At 42.7% G+C, this 22,550-nt stretch overlaps 1 protein-coding gene across 1 annotated transcript in view; it reads left to right on the plus strand.

The window, feature by feature from the left end:
• Positions 1–22,550, plus strand: part of ADGRL3 (adhesion G protein-coupled receptor L3) — an 877,296-nt gene that overhangs the window by 69,605 nt on the left and 785,141 nt on the right. Inside the window, exon 2 of the mRNA XM_075282777.1 lies at positions 8,352–8,461. The gene's annotated coding sequence lies outside the window, so the exon portion shown is untranslated. The remainder of the gene's footprint in view (positions 1–8,351; positions 8,462–22,550) is intronic.

A 22,550-nucleotide genomic window follows, 5' to 3' on the forward strand; every position in this document is an offset into this window, starting at 1 on the left:
TGCTCACTGTATCCCTAAATGAATGCCTAAATTGGTAACGTTTTTAAAATGGGGTTTGGAGTCTCATCTGTACTGGTACCTTCAGCTGAAATGCTTTTAAACTGCCAAATCCATGGTCCTTTTTCATTCTGAGTCCTGTCGTGTGGTCAGGCATCACAAAACAGTAGGGTATTGCCATACCTAGGAGAACCCACATTACAATTTATGGGGTCTATGTCTCCAGTGGCACATGCTGGACACAATACATCAGGCATTAGGGGCCACACGGTGGCTCAGTGGTTAGCACTGTAGCCTTGCAGCGCTGGAGTCTTGGTGTTCAAATCCTGCCAAGGGCATAAAATCATCTGCAAGGAGTTTGTATGTTCTCCCCGTGTTTGCATGGATTTCCATCCCATATTACAAAGACATACTGATAGGGAAAAATGTACATTGTGAGCTGTATGTGGGGCTCACAATCTACATTTAAAAAAAAACAAAACAATACATCAGGCACTAAAATGGCATATAAGATTTGAAAATTGCAATTCTTCGTCTGTACCATCCGCTGTGCAGTACCATTGGAAAAGCTTGTAAGCAGTGGCGTAACTAGGAATGGCGGGGCCCCGGGGCGAACCTTTGACATGGGGCCCCCCCGACACCGAAGATCTCGACCGAGTCCCTCCTACGCATTCCTGCGCGCTCTATTATGTCCCATAGTGGCCCCTGCACACAGTATTATACCCAATAGTGGCCCCTGCACACAGTGTTATAGCCCATAGTGGCCCCTGCACACAGTATTATGTCCCATAGTGGCCCCTGCACACAGTATTATGTCCCTTAGTGGCCCCTACAGGACTAAATACTGTCACCGCTGACCGCTATACCAGGACAAATTGTGGATAAAAAAAAATCTGGTCATGTGCATTACAATTTAGTAACTCCATGTGCTTCATATTAATAGCAGTTAACCCCATCATCTCCCTCACATTAACCCCTGTCTGCCTCACCATAAGAGTTACTGATATGTGAGAGACATGGAGGTAATAATAAAGTATCTTCATTACTATTACCCCCATATGTCTCACATATCAGTAACTCTTATGGTGAGGCAAACAGGGGTTAATGTGAGGGAGATGATGGGGTTAACTGCTATTACTATGAGGCACATGTAGTTACTAAAACACAAGTAATCCCCCCAAATGCCTGATAGTAATAAGTAACCCCAGTACGTACCTGTGTATCTTCAGTTTCATTTTCCTGGAGCAGCTTCTTCCTCTTCTCTTCTGTGCAGGACGGAAGGGATAAGCCCCGCCTCCTCCTCTCATTGGTGGGCAGAGGACAGCAGAGAAAGGGAGGGGGGAAGAGAGGGGGAGCGTCCTGAAGCGCTGACAGGAGCCAGAGCTGCAGCTCCTGTGTCTCAGCCATTGCTGCAGCTTCGGGGCCCCCTGTTGGTGGAAAGTATTCCACCAACAGGGGGCCCCGATCATTATACTCGGGGGTCCGAAAAGACCTCCGAGAATAATGATAGCAGCGGTAGCAGCTGTCACCGGGCCCCTAATGTCCCGGGCCCTGTGGCAGCTGCTACCGCTGCGATGGTGGTAGTTACGCCACTGCTTGTAAGGTCAAAATGTTCACTGTACCTCTAACTAAATTCCTTAACGGGTCTAGTTTACAAAAAGGGGTCGCTTATGGGAGTTTACTACTGTTATGATGCCCAAACGGCAGTTCTTGACCACAGACAGGGCATTGCTGTAGTAGAAAATCGTAAATGATCTCCAGCTCACCCTTTTGTTGTCTCCAAATCGCTGGGATGCACGGAAACAGGTTGACTTGTACCCTTAGAGACAAATCACAAACGAAGTACGTGTAGATCTAGCATTCACTAAGCGATGATTATTAAAATATAACTTTTATTGTTCAATCCATTAAAACAAGCGTCACATCAATAGGGAATCGAAGAGGATACACGTTATAGTAAGGCTACGCATTTCGGAACATCGTTTCTTCCTCATGGCCTCAGGGCATTGCTGTACTTGGGGGAAATTGTGTAGTAAGATGGGCTACTTTAATCATTGGTAAAAGGGAAAAAAATTACAAAAAAGCACATATAACAGAAATTATCATATTTTCTAAATGGCGCCCAAATTCAGTTAAGTTCAGTGACAAGTTTGGGGGTTTAAAATGGTGAAATCACACACAATTGCCTAAGGGGTCTAGTTTGCAACATGGGGTCACTTTTGGGGGTTTTCTACTTTTGTGGTACTGCTAGGACTCTGCCAGTGCAACATGGTGTCTAAAAAGTATCCTAATGAAATCCATAAAGGTGCTCTATTATTTCAGAAAGCTGTGTTTGAGTCAAATTGCACAGTAGAGTCACATATTGGATACTAGCTTCTGCCCGCAACTTTGTCTGCGTTTTGTTGGCGTCAATGACCCACCTATATTCATCAAATTGTTGCTGTTGATGGTTTGCCTGCTCCTGTATTTCGGCAGCTCTCAAGCTGGCCTGCTGCTGAACTTGTTCCTCACGCTGTGCCTGTGATTGTTTCGGCATCTCAGCAGCTTGCTGGGACGCCATATAATGAGCGTGTTGTTGGTGTCGATGAGCCCCATGCTCTGGGATTTAGGCAGCTATCAAGCTGGCCTGGTACTGAAGTTGTTCCTCGCACCAAGCCTGTGATTGTTTTGGCATCTCAGCAGCTCGCTGGGAAGCCATATAATGAGTGTGTTGTTGGTGTCAATGATCCCCATGCTCCGGCGTTTTGGCATCTCTCAAGCTGGCCTGGCACTGAAGTTGTTCCACACACAATGCCTGTGATTGTTCCGGCATCTCAGCATCTCACTGGGACGCCATATAATGAGTGTGTTGTTGGTGTAGATGATCCCCCTCTGCTCCGCTTGAGGAGAACTTTGTGACTTCTGGCGACCATTATAGCTCTCGTTGTTTGCGACAAATTAGATTTTCTTTTTCCCGGCATGTTTAAAATTGGCAATTTGCCAATTTGGCTTAAAGGTGTTTTCCCATGTCAGTGTGTCAGTTCTGCCTGGAGCAGATCAGTTAATATGCAAATGCATGTACACAATCCACTGAGGATTAGCTGAGTGTTCACATAGAAAGATAACAGACCTGGCTTTATCAGAACCTGAGATAAGCTGCTTCAAGAGCAGTATAATATAGTATGTGAACATAAATTCATAACAGTTGTGAAACCATGTCATTTACCAGATAAAAAGTAGCCTATGTCGAGGTTACAAACTACCGTATTTTTCGGACTATAAGACGCACCTAGGTTTTAGAGGAGGAAAATAGGGAAAAAAAATTTGAAGCAAAAAATGGTAAAATATTTAATATATGGGAGATGTAGTTTTGCAACAGCTGCAAGGCCACATTGACAGGTGACCCTGCAGCTGTACGGGGATGCATAGAGTGTTTTTTTTTAGTTGACCGGGCATTTTCGGACACAGGGATACCTAATGTGTATGTGTTTGACATATGATTTTCTACTTTTATATATATTCTAGGGAAAGGAGGTGATTTAGAACTTTTACTTATTTCATTTTTTTATTATATATTTTTAAAGCTTTTTTTTTTTTTTTTTTTCCTATTTTATTTCCCCCCCAGGTGGCTTGAACCTGCAGTCATTTGATTGCAAGTCCCATAGACGGCAATACAACTGTATTGCCTCTATGGGACATTCTGTATATTACTATTACGGCTGGTCATAGACTAGCCACAATGGTAATATAGCAGTGACAGGCCTGGGAGCCTTCATTAGGCTCCCGGCTGTCACCCGAACAGGTCGGCTCCTGCGATATCGCCACGCAGAAGCCGGCCTGCAACTTTACAGGTATGGGGCCGGTGGGGACCGGCCCTGGGGGAGAAGGGGCCGCCAGTACAGACCCGGCATCCACTGTAATAGAGAGGCGGATGCAGGCGAGGGATAGACGCCGGCAAGGTGCCGGGGCCTGAGACAACGCTACGTTCCTGCCCTGCATGAAGCCAGCAGTGGCAGGAACGATGCTGACATTCCGCTCCTCCGTCCTCCTGCCAGGAATAGCAGCATCACTCCTGCTGCTGCTGGCTTCATGCAGGGCAGGAACATAGCGATGTCTCAGGCCCAGGCACCTATGTCGGCGTCTATCCCTCTTTTACAGCGGATGCCGGGCGGCCACATTCGGACTATATGACGCACCCTTCTTTTCCCCCCAAATTTGGGGGGGAAAAAAGTGCGTCTTATAGTTCGAAAAATATGGTATCTATGTGCCAAATTTAATTCAATTCAAGTTTTTGCATGATTGAGGAACAAACACACAAACAACCAAACATCCAAACTTTCATCTTTATAATATTAGTAGGATTTCTATACATTTCAGAATCAGAGTTATAAATATTATGGTATGTTTTGCTGTTACAGGAAAAACTGGTTTTAAATGGAAAATGTGCTTAACCCTAGAATGCCTAACCCAGGCCTTTTAGGTCCTGTAGCTTATTTGTTATTTTCTGCAAGGTTACTTTGGATAGAATTTTGAAACGCCAGGTATTCCTTAAGTTTATTGTTTTTGGTAATTTCCAGTTGTTTATATAGTTTTATGTGATAGGCATTATTTTGGTATAACAATGCTTTTTTGGAAATCTACATATTTACATAACCTCGGCCTTTTCAGCCTGTATTATGTTTCTCATATACTCATCAGTTTATGTGTCACAGATTACTATGTTATTGTAATCAGAGTTGCTGGGAAGGGAGATGGATAATGCCTGTGTGTAGAAAGACCTTTGATAATGTCATGGTCGTGTGATCTTGGGAGGGAGACTGACTCCTTCTTCCCAACGTCACATAGTCATGACATCATCGCAGGTCTTTCTGAACACAGTAATGATCATCAGCAGGACAGCATACACCAGTGATGGTGAACCTGTTAGAGACCAAGTGCCCAAACTTCAGCAAACCCACTAAATAAATGCAAAGTGCCAACACGGCAATTTAATCTTAAATTAACCAGGATCTGCTTTATAGTGGCCTGCAATGTTATTACAGTCTGTAATAATATTGCATGTCTGCTGTAATACAGATACTGTGTGATATAAATAGTGAAAGGCTCCCACACAGTGCAATGTGCTCCACAGTGGCCCCCAGACAGTACTATTCACTTCGAACTGGTCACCAGACAGTATATGCTCCAGAGTGGTTGCCCCACAGTATTATATGCTCCAGAGTGGTCTCCTCTCAGTATTATATGCTCCAGAGTGGCCTCAACACAGTATTATATGGTCCACAGTGGCCCATGCACAGTATTATATGCTCCAGAGTGGTCCACACAGAGTATTATATGCTTCAGAGTGGCTCCAACACAGTATGATACGCTCCATAGTTGGTCCCCACACAGTAGTATATGATTCACAGTGGCCCCCACAAAGTAGTATATAATCCGCAGTGGCCCCCACACAGTAGTATATAATCCGCAGTGGCCCACACACAGTAGTATATGCCTCACAGTTGCCTCCCACACAGTAGTTTATGCTATTTACCCAGTATGACTGCAGTTCAATGAAGAGTGTCCTCCTTCTCAGGTGCTGATTACTTACTACATCGTGCCTGTGATGGGGCAGAGATTACACGCCACATGTAAGATGCGGTCCTGCGGACTGAGGCCTACACTGACAGCTGACAGCTCCTGTGCCAGATTCCCTGTTAGTGAGTGATCATGGTGACAGTGCACATGCCAGCAAAGAGGGCTCTAGATGCCCTCTCTGGCACGCATGCCATAGGTTTGCCAAAATGAGCATACACTGTGTGCTGATTGCTGAAAGGGATTCTACCACTAAAACACTTTTTTTTCTTGTTACCACGTCGGAATAGCCTTTAAAAAGGCTATTTGTCTCTTACCTGTGGAAGTGCTCTCCGCCGCGCCGTTCGTTCAAAATACCGGTTTGTACCGGTATGCTAATTAGTTCTCTCGCAGCGATGGGGGCGTCCCCATCGCAGGAGCAGCGATGGGGGCGTCCCCATTGCAGCTCGAAAACCGACCACAGCGCCGCCTCTCTGGTCTTCTGTATCCTCCCCTTGCTTCTTCAGCGTCTGTCGGACGCCTGCGCAGTATGCTCTCTGTTCGGCGAAGATTGCCGAACGTACTGCGCATGCGCGAAATTGGGGTGCCCGCACTATGGCTGGGACCGCAATTTCGCGCATGCGCAGTACGTTCGGCAATCTTCGCCGAACAGAGAGCATACTGCGCAGGCGTCCGACAGACGCTGAAGAAGCAAGGGGAGGATACAGAAGACCAGAGAGGCGGCGCTGCGGTCGGTTTTCGAGCTGCAATGGGGACGCTCCCATCGCTGCTCCTGCGATGGGGACGCCCCCATCGCTGCGAGAGAACTAATTAGCATACCGGTACAAACCGGTATTTTGAACGAACGGCACGGCGGAGAGCACTTCCACAGGTAAGAGACAAATAGCCTTTTTAAAGGCTATTCCGACGTGGTAACTAGAAAAAAAAGTGTTTTAGTGGTAGAATCCCTTGAAGGACCTGTGATGCCATGTGATGTTGGGAGGAAGGAGTCAGCCTCTTTCTTTATAGAAGAACCTTTGCTAGGTTCTTCTAGAAAGAAAGAGGCTGACTCCTTCCTTGTGAGCCACAAAAATCCAGAGTATTGTGCATCACCTAGAAGAAAGTGTAAAAGATGAGAGCCACTAAAGGTGAGAGAAGGAGGGGGTAGGGGCAAACACACAGTCAGCAATGGCATGGGGAAGGGGCAGACACACAATAGGAAAGAGAAGACAACCCTGATGTAATAATTGTATTTTACTTTTTAGTTTACTGACATCTAAGTCAACAATGGCACATTCTTCAACCAAGGGTTTGACTGACCCATTACATAATATTCTCAAGGAGCTGTAAGAAGTCCCAATGCTTGACCACTAAATATGTTTTCTGTACTTTTTTTTTCTAATGTAATTCTTTTTTGGTGTTTTCTGGAAACAATTATTACAAGTTTGTGTATTTTTCTTATCTTACTTGGCAATTTTGAAATAAACTTGTAAAAGTTATTTATTTGAGTTCTTATGTAAAATATTATGTTTCTAATGTCATGCATTATAGGGTTAAGAAAATTACATTTGTAAATTTCACCTGCATTTTGAATTAATTCCTGTGGAACACCTAAAGGGTTAAAAAAGTTCCTATACACTATTTTAAATAATTTGAGTACTCTCTATTATATAGAGCCCTTAAAGTCACTACAGAACCGAAAAGGTCCCTAGAAAACAGAATCTTGAAAATCTTGGAATTTGCTACAAAATTTGTAAGCCTTTTAACATCCTAGAAAAGTAAAAGGACATTAAAGAAGCTATGCTAATATAAAGTAGACATATAGTAAGTGTTAATTATTAAGAATTTTGTGTGATACAACTATCTGTGTTTCTACCGTAACAGAGCCTTTCAAAATTGATAATGTTATGACATTTTCTGTAAATTTTCTCTTTTTTTTTTTTTTTTTAACAAACAAAAACAAAATAGAATGACCTAAATTTACCACCAACATAAAATACAATGTGTCATGACAAACAATCTTTGAATCACCTGGATATGTAAATGCATTATGAAACTATTCTCACATACAGTTAAAAATATTATATTTGGAAAATTGGGTCTGAGCCTTAAGGCCCAAACTATCCTGTATCATTAAGGGGTTAATCACATTTTCCCCCCTTTGCTAATTTTGCAGAACTTGAAATACTCCTTGTAATAACCTCTCTGATTGTAGTTTTTATTGCTTAGTGAATGAGCTGCATACATAAATGTCTGAAGCATAATCCTACAATCGAAAAGTAGTATGTGAAATCAATCATATGCAATATTTACAAAATGTCTTTATTATATTGAAACCCTAGACTAATGGTGGGTATCATTTGTTAATGTGCTAGGATTTACCTTGTGTTAAAGTGTCTTGCTGAAATATTCATAATTTTTTTAATTCCTTGATATGCAGTGTGCAACTTGCTCCTTGTTTCAGATTTTACTTATGAGTACATGACCCTCCTACTAATACATGCTGGATGTAAGTTTTATGACTCAAGGATTCTTCTGAGCTCTCTCTTCAACACTACATGAGGGATCTACTATTTATGTTTGAATGTTCCTACTCATGTAAGATCACAACAAGATCTTTATAAGAGTTGCACATACTATTTAACAATAAGATGGCAGAATTTTTTTTAATGAAGACTACGTACGAGATTCATTTTAATTTAGAAAGCATATGTATACAGTATGTAAAATAGTTACAGTGAAAAGTGTGTATAGTCTTATGGTACTGATAATTTAAATACAATGTTTTGCCTTATTTATAAAGATTTTTTTTGCTTTTACAGATGGCTTTTGAATTGTCATGTCTCCACGTAATATCGATGAATGGATAAAGAGCCATGCTATGCCACTAAATGCCCTGATGCACACACCAGAGGATTGCTGATATTAAAAGGCAAGTGTAAATCTGCGACATTGTTATAAAGTTAGATGTAGTTGGTAACTTGATTAGAAATAAAATAATAAATAACACAAAACTTTAACTTCATTCCATAGGCTATGTCTGATATTGCAGCTCTTATCCATTTTAAAAACAGTCCACATCCATCTTAATAAAGGATAGTAAAATTGAGCCCTGCCAGTGAAATCTTTGTTGCCAGAGAAGCGGAAGTAGTTTCTCAGGCTGAACAAACACTCAAGAAGTGTGGGAACTGCTTTGCTTAATTGCCACTAAATACATGATTGGGGTTAATATGCAATAACCTATGCCATTTAGTGCTGTTGTGCAATAACTAAATTAGGATGCATATTGTTTTTTCTTAAATTTAGGAATTGCTTTCCTTTTTATTGCATTTAGACTGGGTTTACATGGTCAGAGGTTTTCAATTCAGTGGCTGTTAGCTTGCAGTCAGGGACGGGGAGAATTTGGCATTTCTGAGGTCCCATAGCATAGTCACTTCTGGGTAAGGGAGCCCAATAAGAATTTTAGGTCACATTTTCTCCTTACAAAAGAAAGCAGCAAGTTGTATAGTAAAATACCAGGCTCCCTATGCTATACCCCTCTATATTTTACACAGGACTGTTGTACACTGTGCAATGTCCCCTTGATGCCCCACAAAGTATAATGCCCCTTTAATGGTATACCCCTTTAGTGCCCCTACAGAACAATAATCAATCAGCTAATACCTATGGCCAATATTATGCTCATCCAGGGGCGTAACTACCGTAGAGGCAGCGGAGGCGGCTGCCACAGGGCCTGGGCCATTAGGGGGCCCGGTGACAGCCGCTACTGCTGCGTTTTTTGTTTTTTTTTAATAGGCCTTTACGGGCCCTATTTACTTGCCGATCCTGGCAGGGCTGGGATCGGCAAGTGACACCACGGGTCCCACAAATACTATCATTGTACTCGGGGGGTCTTTGCAGACCCCCGAGTATAATGATCGGCGGACCGGGAGAGGTAATGGAATGTAAAAAATACTGTTACTTACCTCTCCACGATCCTGCCAGGCCTCCTTCATACTTGTCTGACATCTCTGACGTCACATCACCCCGGCCTGCTTCCCGACGTCATTAAAGAAAGACGAGAGCGGCAGCCTACAATCATAGGAGCCGGGGGACAGGTAAGCAACTGTTTTTGTTTAATGTTTTTATTCCCCCGGGTCTCCGATTATTATACTCTGGGGTCTGAAAAGACCCCAGAGTATAATAATTGTTTATGGATGTCCACAGTGGGACGTAATACTATGTAGGGGACACTATGGGGGATAATACTGTGTGCAGGGGACACTATTGGGGTTAATACTGTGTGTGCAGGGGCCACTATGGGGGCTAATACTGTGTGTGCAGGGGCCACTATGGGGGCTAATACTGTGTGCAGGGGCCACTATGGGGGATAATACTGTGTGCAGGGGTCACTATGGGACATAATACTGTGTGCAGGGGCCACTATGGGGGCTAATACTGTGTGTGCAGGGGCCACTATGGGGGCTAATACTGTGTGCAGGGGCCACTATGGGGGATAATACTGTGTGCAGGGGCCACTATGGGAGATAATACTGTGCGCAGGGGACACTATGGGGGATAATACTGTGTGCAGGGGACACAATGGGGGATAATAATATGGGCAGGGACCACTATTGGGGATAATACTGTGAGCAGGGGCCACTATTGGGGATAATACTGTGTGCAGGGGCCACTAAGGGACATAATGCTGTGTGCAGGGGCCACTAAGGGACATAATACTGTGTGCAGGGGCCACTAAGGGACATAATATTGTGTGCAGCGGCCACTAATGGACATAATACTGTGTGCAGGGGCCAATAATGGACATAATACTGTGTGCAGGGGCCACTAATGGACATAATACTGTGTGCAGGGCTTACTAAGGGGCATAATAGAGTGCAGAGGAGGGGGGTTGGTCGAGGTCTTCAGCGTCGGTGTCGGTTGGGGGGCCCATGTCAGAAGTTCTCCACGGGGCCCCACCATTCTTAGTAACGCCACTGTGCTCATCACTCACCAATACTTGCTTCTGAGGCCCACCTGTGGCTCCAGGGAACAGGGCACATTATGTCAAAACATTGACCAAAAAGAAAGTCCAGCATTGGCAGCAGCATTTATAATAGGAACAAGTATATGTCTTTTACAGGACGGGAACACCAGTCTAAATTATATCACAAACCTATACACTTTGGACACAAGGGGATCCTATTACAACTAGCTAATTGTGACAAAGTTACTCTAAAATGCATATTGTGATGGTGGCCTTTCACCTAGGGCATTATTGTAATGATGTAAGTGGGGTAAAGCCACATATTTGGTACCATTATAGATTTGAGTATACAGGGAGGGTTTTTTTTTAACAACAAAATTGATAAAGTAGCATTTGTTCATTCCTTAATACATGGTATGCAGCATATACATAGTTACATAGTAGATGAGGTTGGATGAAGGCATCATTCTATCAAGTCCAACCTATAACCCCACAATTCTCTACAGTGTTGATCCAGGGGAAGGCAAAAAACCCCATGAGGTTTATGCCAATTGCCCCATTTCAGGGGAAAAAAATCCTTCCCGACTGATATATATAAAATGTATAAAATCTCTGGATCAACGTGTCCTTATAATCTAGAATTGATAACCCAAAATATTGTTCTTTTCAAGAAAGGCATCCAGGCCCTCTTTGAATAATAAAGAGAAAATACAATCTCGAGAAACCGTCCTTACAAGCATCTTTCCATACAAATGTAGCTTTTGCTGCACACTAGTGAGATAGAAATATAAGGAATCAAATTATGTAAATGTATGAAGGGTTCCATCTAGAATAAGTCTGGAAAGGCATCCTGGCTTCAACTAAGTCCGTAGACTGTGGACACTAGAGAGGGTAAGAGGGGAATGAACACTACAGACCCCAGAATTTTAGAAACCTAGCTTTATTCTTATAAACCACATTACATAAGAAAAAAAGCGTTGTTTTTTTTTTAACAGCTTTCACCATTGAAAGCATAGGCATTGCATGCCTAGAGCTTTGCAAGCTAATAGGGCATCATGCAGAAAGTCTTTCTCAGGGATTAACCTCAAAAGTCAGAATCCAGGCTTAGTGGGGACCTGCCTGTTTAGTGAATTTCAGAGGGTGTCTGCAACCTCAGACCAGAATGGTGATAAATGTGGGCAAGACCACAATAAGTGAATAAAATCTGCATGGTTCCTGGCATATCTGTGACAGTTATGAGATGGGGGGGGGGTTTCGAACAGGTGGTCAGTGACTGAGATGAAGACCTATCAGTCCCACTCTTCAGCACAAAGTGAGGGGATAAATTCCTTCCACCGAGTTTCTGTTCTGACGGGTACTCTAGATATTTTAGTTGAGTACATGGGTATAAATGGCCAAATTTAGTCCGCCTGTAACCAAAAGACCCCAATTAATAGATATGAGAAGATAGTGTAGTAAGCAGGGGAAAATGGGTTACAATTACATGGTATAAATGAAGCCGTTTGAATTTTTCTCTGGAGAACCCCAAATGTGCCCTGTATCCCTCGTGAAGATTGGCCTCTTGTCCAATAGTCAGGATATCCTTCTAAAGCTAGTTTCAGTCTACAGAGTCAGCAGAAGGAGACCATTCAGCATTGAACCACAATGGATTAACCTTGATATTTTCATCTTTGCATGCTTCCTAAGATGTCTGGCTAGGCAACATAATGGCAGGAGATGCTTAGGATGTCAGTCATATGGTTCCAGCACTGACAACAGGGATTGTATCCGCTCCCACCTTCTCTGGCGCTTTTTTGCAGCAATAACTGAGGTGGTGGGACAGGAACTAGGACAACGGAGGCATTGAAAAAAATTGAAAAAACCCATTGGCTGCCGAAATCAGGTGACCTCCTATTGGTGACCTCCACGAATAGTGGATTTAATATTCGGGTCATATGAGACTGTGAACTATGTGAAATAGGGATAGATGTACTGGCAGGGTTAGCTAGGGATTACCTTTACTTAGGTGGGAATGTTACTGAAACAGCTCTTTGGGGCTCTAGCTCGTCGGGATCCCTGTCAGTTTCGATATGCGGGAGCTAACTTTTTCCCATAGGAATGCATTGACCAGCATTGATTGGCTGAATGCCATACAGAGTACAGCATTCGGCCAATCAACGCTGGTTTTGCCAGAGGAGGCGGAGTCTAAGATCGGTCCACAATCCGATCTCAGATGTAGCAGTGTTGAGCGCACAGCTACACCCGAGATGTATTAGAGCTGAGTGTGCGCTGAGCTCTGCTACACCCGAGATGTAGTAAAGCTGAGTGTGCGCTGAGCTCTACTACATCCAGAGATGTAGTAGAGCTGAGTGTGCACTGAGCTCTACTACATCCAGAGATGTAGCAGAGCTCAGCGCACACTCAGCTCTGCTACATCTCGGGTGTAGCAGAGCTCAGTGCACACTCAGCTCTGCTACATCTCTGGATGTAGTAGAGCTCAGCGCACACTCAGCTCTGCTACATCTCTGGATGTAGTAGAGATCAGCGCACACTCAGCTCTGCTACATCTCTGGAAGTAGCAGTGCTCAGCGCACACTCAGCTCTACTACATCTCAGGTGTAGCAGAGTTCAGCGCATGGCCAGCTCTGCTACATCTCCGGTGTAGCAGAGCTGTGCACTCAACACTGCTAAATCTGAGATCGGACCAGAATGGAGACTGCTGTGGACTGATCTTAGACTCCACCTCCTCCGGCAGAACCAGCGTTGATTGGCCGAATGCTGTACTCTGTATGGCATTCTGCCAATCAACGCTGGTCAATGCATTCCTATGGGAAAAGTCAGCTCCCGCATATAGCAAGCTGACAGGGATCCCGACGAGATAGTGGCATAATACAGGTACTTGGGCATGTTAGATGCTCCCAGGCATGCTTCCCCTGCTGTCCCAGTTGCATTCCAGGGTGTTGGCATCATTTCCTGGGGTGTCATAGTGAACTTGGTGACTCTCTTGAGTCGAAGTGTGGCTTAGCCTGAAATGAAGCATTTTTCCCCATAGACTATAATGGAGTTCGATATTTGTTCGAATAGTCGAATATTGAGGGGCTATTCGAAACGAATATTGAATCTCGAATGTTTCACTGTTTGCTCATCTCTATTCTTGACCCTTGAAAAGGAAACTCACTTTGGCCACAATCTGCCATTTGCAAATCACCCTGTGAAAATCACTCTCTTTTACAGAGGCAGTGTCATAGTCATGTGGTTATTGTTATGTCCATGTGTGTAAACCAATGATGAGGCTAAGTTTACATCAAGTCTTTATAATCTGTTCAGTATAAATCCATTTAACAGAAACAAATGTCGTGAAAATGGTATTCATGTCCATGGGAAAAAAAAACAAAACTTACCTATCCTTGTTTTTTTTTTCTTTTTTGGCTGGCACAAAATGGTGATAGAATAACCTACTTTATCTGCCAAAATAAAGTAGAAGAATCAGTATTGCGCAAAAGTGTGTTTATCCAGCCAAGTGTATATCTGAGGGTATGTTTTTTTCACGGATCCCTCTTAGACTTTATTGAGGGAGCTGTGAAACTGACCCAAAAATAACATGTTATTTAATGGATTGGTCATACTGTTCATTAAAAAAAAAAAAAAAAATAGTCTTGCTATTTTATACATTGCTGTGAAAGGCTGTCATATGAGTAAGCCCTAAATAAATACCTCTCTGTTGGCATCCGTTTTTAGCATAGCCAATAGAGGGGGTATTCTGACTTATATTTTTATCATTTAATAGTGCTGCTTAGGGTCCAATAAAAATAAAAAAACTCTTACCCTCAGGTCTATGCTTCTAACAGTAGTATCTGGTCTTCTGTATACAGAACGTCTCACCACATCTAGTGCTATTTGTTCTAATGTTGTAGTATCTGCCATTTAAACTCCCCTTTACTAATATAACAGAGGTCACATATACGGTGAGCCAAATAAATTCTGTCAGTAGTTTGGCATTTGGCAAAATGTCTTAAATTAAAACCTATTCTCCTGCATGGGTGACATTGGTAACCTCAGTCTAGGCACAGACCTTGCAGAGTCTACATCTAAACGTACAATTAGAGCTTCTGTCCACCCATGTGCCTGGTTTAATTGGAGGTACAAAATGGCACTGTACTATCTGATATCTGACATTCAGCCCCCCTAAACTTAATGGATAGTTAAAATTCTGCTCTGTCTCTACTTCTTATAATATGAATGATATTGAACATAACTTTTTGGTATAGTTACTAGAAGCGTAGTATGGGATGATTGGTTTTTTTTGTTCCGTACCAGAAAACAGATTTTCTATTAGCCACTATTTTATACAGTGAAAACTAAAATTTGCATAGGTCAGGCACAAGAGCTGCCCATTGCCATTCCCCTGAGTTGGTGGCAGGAAAAGTAATCAAAAATAATAATTCTGAGTGAGTGAGAATATTTCCCTGACAAGATGCAGGAGAAACTTATTATGTTTAGACAGTTTGCACTTGTCAAGAAAATCCGAGTCTGCCTTCAGGCCCGCTTCATGGGGAATAGAAGTATATATGGATTGTGTGTTGATTCTACCAAAACACATATATTTAAAAGGAAAAAGAAAAGGACGGGGAAATAGGTACAGTAGGGATCCAGAAATAGGCTAAAACTTAAACGGGTTGTCGGGATAAAACCTTACACTAATCTAAACACCCTCTCCCCGCCTACTTTCTAAACAACATACATCAAAGATGTATATTTAACCATGTTCCTGGGGCAGTCACGTGCCCGCCCCATGGACATTTGCTGGTTAACCGGTGACGATCCATTTCCCAGTTTCCGGAAATGCAATGTCACTACTACTCTACCCCCATCCACTCCATTATACTTGCGTGTCTTCCTTCCAGTCTTCCTCCTGTGAGACGGCTTTCCCTCTTCTCTGATTCTGCCTGCGCACACAATAGTCCCAGTGCTGTTCTGTGCTCTGTAGCCGATAAATACACCTCTACTGCGCAGCTCTCATGCCTCTCCCCAAACTTCTGTACTTCACTCATATGCTTCGTGTTGCTGGTTAATACTGCCGTCCTTTTATAATAGACATTACATCACATGTGATATGTTACATTTATGTACAATTCTATAACCCGTTTTGGTTTTCTACGTCAATTTTCTTTTAATAAACCAAGTTTAACATTAACATATTCTTGGGAAAATGACTGTACCCCGATCTGTAGTAATATTCATTGCATGCTACCCAACCACATCGAAACCACTCCAGGGTTAGGGTGCGAGGCCTGTTACAAAGGGTCTCAAAAATATGTAGCCCTATTATTTCATGTAAAACGGTCTACTCCCCCCAACATAATTAGCCTGCATCTAGAGGATTCATCAGAGGAGTAAGGAATTGCTAAGGGGGAGTAGCATGCGCGTTCATTTTCGAGATTAATTCCTTATCATTTACCATAGTCAATTCAAAAGAATAGTTCATCAGTTATCTAGCTCTGGAATATTGCTGACGCTGGGTTCACACTAGTGCCCGGACTCCGTTCTGAGCTTTCCGTCTTCTGCATGCAGAAGACGGAAAGCTGTCAGACTAGATCCGGGCGTGAGCGCCGGTGAGCTTTTTATGCTCTCCGCCGCAAAACCGTTTTTTTTAAAACCGGACACAGAGTACTGCATGCCCGACTCTGTGTCCGGTTTAAAAAAAACGGTTTCGCGGCAGAGAGCATAAAATGCTCACCGGCGCTCACGGCCGGACACCTTTCAAACCCATTCAAGTGAATGGGTATGTAAGAGTCCTGCAGCTTTCCGTCTCCTGCTCTGTTTTGTGCAGGAAACGGAAACCTGTATGAACGGAGACCGGGCGAAGATGTGAACAAGCCCTTAGAACGTAAATCTAGTTTGTCATACAAAGTGACTACAAGTTCCTTGAATGAGTTGTAGTTCTGTTATTATTCTCCATATTTAATACGTCTGATGTTTAAATCTTTTAAAAGGCGATCACTTATACCACAAACTAGCAGCACCACGTTAAGTACAAAGTATATAACATTTTCAATGTCAACCTAACTTAGAATTATTGGTGATACTGTATAGTAAACCATAAGATTTTTAAGAACAAGGAGTACAATACAGTTTACAGCATGCTATGTAGCACTCAGCTCTTCAGCCTAAGGAGGCTGGTAGGGAATGTGTTATGCGTTGCAGTTGCACCTTGTCTGTGATTCTTCCATTCTTAAAGTATCTTGTAAGGGTCAGGATACTTAGGTCCAGCTGGACAGACACAAGCACAATGCATTCTGGCTTGTTTGCAGCTGCTCTGTGCTCCACAGAATCTCATTTATTTTATAATGCCAACAATTTCAATGTACAGATAATCTTCATCCAGTCAGAATAGCAGATTTACAATGTAAAGCTAAGCTTCAGCCAATAAGACTTGCATACAGTGAATGCATTAACATATAGATTACCACATAGAGAACATTGCAAACAAAGAAAGTTCTTTTTGCCATGTACAGACTGGGAACAGGGATATGGAGGAGAAAAACAAAGGTTCCCACATACATTAGCCATAGACTCAATCAGTCAGCTACTTTACTTATGCACAGATAACATATTGACAGCAGAAAAAAAAGGCTACATACAGCTGTGTGAACCAGCTACAGTGGCTTGCAAAAGTGTTCAACCCTCCTGAACTTTTTCACATTTTGTCACCTTACAACCACAACATTAAATGAGATTTAGCACATAATTGTGAAGTGAAACGACACATGGTTTTCAAAATTTTAATCAAATAAAAATCTGAAAAGTGTAACGTGCAAAATTATTCAGCCCCCTGTACCCTAAATAAGATCCAGCTCTATCAATTGCCTTCAGAAGTCACTTCATTAGTTAATAGAGTCCAGCTGTGTATAATTTAGTCTCAATATAAATGCACCTGTTCTGTGAAAGCCTCAGTGGTTTGTTAGAGAACACTAGTGAAGAAACAGCATCATGAAGACCAAGGAACTCACCAGACAGGTCAGAGATAATGTTGTGGAGAAGTTTAAAGCAGGGTTAGGTTATAAAACCTATCCCAAGCTTTGAGCATCCCAAAGAGCACTGTTCAATCCATCATCTAAAAATGGGTAAGTATTCTACAACTGCAAACCTACCAAGAAATGGCCATCCACCTAAACTAATGGATCAAGCAAACGAGAGCACTGGTCAGAGAAGCAGCCCATGGCCACTCTGGAGGAGCTGCAGAAATCTACAGTTCAGGTGGGAGAATATGTTCACAGGACAAGTATAAGTTCTGCACTCCACAAATCTGGCAATGTTTACGGACAAGAAGAAAACCATTGTTGAGAGTTAAGTACAGTTTGCGATAAGCCATATAGGGGAAACAGCAAATGTGGAAGAAGGTGATCTGGTCGGATGAGACCGAAGTTGAACTTTTGGTCTAAATGCAAAGCTCTATGTGTGGCAGAAAAGTAACTCTGCCCATCTCTGCTAGTCAGAGTTGATTGTACAATGGATGGAGCTAAATACAGGGGTAACACTGGAAAAAACCTGTTGGAATCTGCAAGAGACTTGAGACTAGGAAGGACCATCCAGCAAGACTATTATCCTCAACATACAGCTAGAGCTACAGTAGAATAGCTTAGATCAAAGAATATTCATGTGTTAGAGTGGCCCAGTCAATGTCCAGACCTAAATCCCATTGAGCATCTGTGGCAAGACATGAATATTGCTGTTCACAGACGCTCTCCATCCAATCTAGCTTAGATTGAGCTATTTTACATAGAAGAATGGGCAAACATCTCAGTCTCTAGATGCACAAAGCTGGTAGAGACATATCCCAAAAGACTTACATCTGTAACTGCAGTGAAAGGTGTTTCTACAAAGTATTGATATATGGGGCTGAATACTTTTGCACGTTACACTTTTTAGATTATTGTTTGATTAAGATTTTGAAAACCATGTATCATTTTCATTCCATTTCACAATTATCTGCTACTTTGTTTTGGTCTGTCTCAATAAAACACATTTAGGTTTGTAGTTGTAAGGTGACAAAATGTGAAAAGATTCAAGGGTATGAATTCTTCTGCAAGGCACTGTACATGAAGACTAATTTTGAAACAATCTTGTTAAGTGATGAGTGCTGTGCAACCCTGGATGGATGAAGTTGTGGATTGTTGGTGGATGGCCACCATGTCCCAATAAGACTACGTCGTCAGCAAGGAGGGGGATGTAATCATGGGAAGAGGGATGGCATGCCCCTTTAGGGTCACTGGAGATATAAAAATGACCTCTGCAAAGTTTATAACTGATCACTTTCTTCCATGGTACAAAAAGAAGACCTGTGCCCTCCGTAGCAAAATTATCTTCATGTATGACAAAGAATGCCTCTGAGCCATTGGCTGGTATGGACATAAAAGGAGAAACTTAAAGGGGCTCTATCACTGGATTTTTGCTATTTTAGATAAACATATGCCTGAATAGCCTTTAAAAAGGCTATTCAAGTCCTGCTAATCGTTTGTTAAAAGCCCCTCCCCCACGTTTTAATGAATTACCTTTTAAACGTATATATGTAAATGAGCCCTTCCGTGTACCGTGGGCGTTCTTGTGCACCCTTTACGTCATACTCTGTACACACCCTCCTATGTAAGTTCCTCCTCCTGCTTTCAATTCACAGCCTCACAACTGTCTCTTCCCTGCTAGTGGTGCAGGACCTGTGATGATGTCACTACCAGGTCCTTCTAAATAGTGATTATGCAGAGCAGGGGCTGCAGCTCCCTTTTCTACCATAGCATAGATCTACTGTACACATGGAGATCTATGATAGACACAGGGGGCTGCAGCCCCTGCTCTGCATAATCACTACTTAGAAGGACCTTGTAGTGACGTCATCACAGGGACAAGCCAATCACAGAGTAGTAGTGACATCATCACAGGTCCTGTACCGCTACCAGGGAAGAGACAGCGGCTGTGAATCGAAAGCTGGCGGAGGGACTTACATAGAAGAACCACAGAGGAGGGCGTGAACAGAGTATGATGTGAGGGTTGCACGGAATCAGTGGCGTAACTACCGCCATAGCAGCAGAGGCAGCTGCCACAGGGCCTGGGACATTAGGGGCCCGGTGACAGCCGCTACTGCTGCTATCATTATACTCGGGGGTCTTTTCGGACCCCCGAATATAATGATTGGCAGACCGGGAGAGGTAAGAAACATAAAAAACACTGTTACTTACCTCTCCACGATCCTGCCAGGCCTCCTTCCTGATGTCCTTTCTGACATCTCTGACGTCACATGAATCCGGCTTGCGTCCCGGGTCATGTGACGTCCGACGTCATTGAAGAAGGACGGCAGCGGAGAAGACAGTGTAGGAGCTGGGGGACAGGTAAGTAACAGTAGTTTTTTACGTTACATTTTTATTCCCCCGGGTCTCCAATTGAAAAGACCCCAGAGTATAATAATTGTTTATGGGTGTCCACAGTGGGACATAATACTGTGTGCAGGAGCCACTATGGGGGATAATACTGTGTGTAGGGGCCAGTAAGGAACAAAATACTGTGTGCAGGGGCCAGTAAGGAACAAAATACTGTGCGCAGGGGCCACTAATGGACATAATACTGTGTGCAGGGGCCACTATGGGGGATAATACTGTGTGCAGGGGTCACTATGAGGGATAATACTGTGTGCAGGGGCCACTATGGGACATAATACTGTGTGCAGGGGCTACTATGGGACATAATACTGTGTGCAGGGGCCTCTATGGGGGATAATACTGTGTGCAGGGGCCACTATGGGGGATAATACTGTGTGCAGGGGCCACTATGGGGGATAATAGTGTGTGCAGGGGCCACTATGGGAGATAATACTGTTTGCAGGGGCCATTATTGGGGATAATACTGTTTGCAGGGGCCACTATGGGGGATAATACTGTGTGCAGGGGCCACTATGGGGGATAATACTGTGTGCAGGGGCCACTATTGGGGATAATACTGTTTGCAGAGGCCACTATGGGGGATAATACTGTGAGCATGAGCCACTAGGGGACATAATACTGTGTGCAGGGGCCACTATGGGGGATAATACTGTGTGAAGGGGCCACTTTGGGGCATAATAAAATGCGCAGGAATGCACTCAGTGGTTAGCACTGCAGCCTTGCAGTGCTGGGTCCTGGTGTTCAAATCCCGCCAAGGGCAAAAAAACATGTGCAAGGAGTTTGTATGTGCTCCCCGTGTTTGCATGGATTTCCATCCCATATTCCAAAAAGACATACTGATTGGGGAAAAGAAAAATGTACATTGTGAGCCCTATGTGGGGCTCACAATCTACATTAAAAAAAAATAAAAAATTTTGTCACGGGGCCCCGCTATTCCTAGTTACGCCACTGCACAGAATGCCCACAGTGCACGGACGGCTCATTTACTTATACATTAAAAAAGGGGGGGGGGGGGTCTTTTAACAAACGGTTTACAGGACTTGAATACCCTTTTTAAAGGCTATTGATGCATATGTTTATCTAAAATAGCGAAAGTCCAGTGATGGAGCCCCTTTAAGGTGTGACTACCATCTTCCTCTGGCCTCAACCCTATTAAGAACCTTTGGAGTATCCTGAAACAAAACATCTATGAGGGTGGGAGGTAGTTTATATCAAAATAGCAGTTCTAGGACAGCTATTCTGATATCCTGCAAAGAAATTCAAGCAGAGACTACCTAAAAACTTGCAAGTTAATTTGATGCAACAATTGTAAAGGTGATATCAAAGAAGTCGTCTGATTCTGTTTGATAAATCTAACATTTTTGGAATGTCTGTTCTAATATTACAACATTTAATAAAGGGGCTCTATCATTGGGAAAAGTCATTTTTAACTAATCACATCCTTGCATAGCCTTTAGAAAGGCTATTCTACACCTACCTTTAGTATGTAAGTGTTTTTTGAATAAGTCCATTTTTATTCACATGTTAATTAGACTCGGTGCACCATCGTGCTCTCCTCTTTGGTATTGTTTACTATGTATGTATACAGCACAGGCTGCTGATGATGACTCAGCTTCCTGTTTGCACACACACATAGGAGATAATAGTAGAAACGAGTGCTGCTGGGAACTTCCTGTGCTGGCTGGAAGCTAATTAGCATATGAATAACAACAGACTTATTCAAAAACCACTGAGACAATTTACATACTAAAGGTAGGTGTGGAATAGCATTTCTAAAGGCTATGCAAGGATGTGCTTAGTTAAAAATGACTTTTCCCAATGATAGAGCCCCTTTAATGGGCTTAAAAGTTTTTGTTGCATTTTTGTTGCACTGTATCGTAACTTGGTTCATATCTTTTCCAGCAAGACCATGCTGAAAGGTGGCTTCTTTTCTTGTGCAAGTTGTAAAAGTGTCTAAAAATTGTGGAACATTTTGCTTGATAAATCTACCATAATGTAGAACAAGCTATGTATGCATGATGTTCTGTGGAGGCTTTGTTAGACGTAGATGGAGATAGCAAAACATACCCACTGTACTCTCCACTCTTTGCAGCTGCGAGGCAGGGATTAGGAACTCCTGTTTTTAAAATGTTTGCAGATACTTGAGGTGGAACCCGCATGGATTGGATATTTATGGTCTATTCTATGACTATGCCATAGTCATGTTCTTACATTATGTCCCCCCCCCCACCAATTTCAATCAGAAGCATACTTGTCACTTAAGTACTTACATGCTGATGTTAATGTTGACTGCGCCAACTAAGTCTATTCCCAAGTTAATGAAAAAATAGATAAATAAAAAACACCACATCTGTAACAACCCCTAAAATAAAATTAGTACATTATTTATTCTACTTGTTTAGTGACATAATCCTTAAAATTCAGATGCCAGAATTGATGATTTCTGATTAAAGTGTAATAAAAACTAATGGAAAAGTCTTATGTAAATGCAAAATAAAAGGTCTCATAAAGCTACATTGAAATAAAATGTAAAAAGTTATGAAAGCGGGAAAGGACTAAAATGTTACTGGTTTAAAACTAAAATGTTAGTTCGCTCAAGGGTTAAAATGCACAAGTTGTGTCTGTAATATTTACTTCAACCATTAGTT

The sequence above is a fragment of the Leptodactylus fuscus genome, chromosome 1 (genome assembly GCF_031893055.1).
Source record: "Leptodactylus fuscus isolate aLepFus1 chromosome 1, aLepFus1.hap2, whole genome shotgun sequence".
NCBI classification, from domain to species: Eukaryota; Metazoa; Chordata; class Amphibia; order Anura; family Leptodactylidae; genus Leptodactylus; species Leptodactylus fuscus.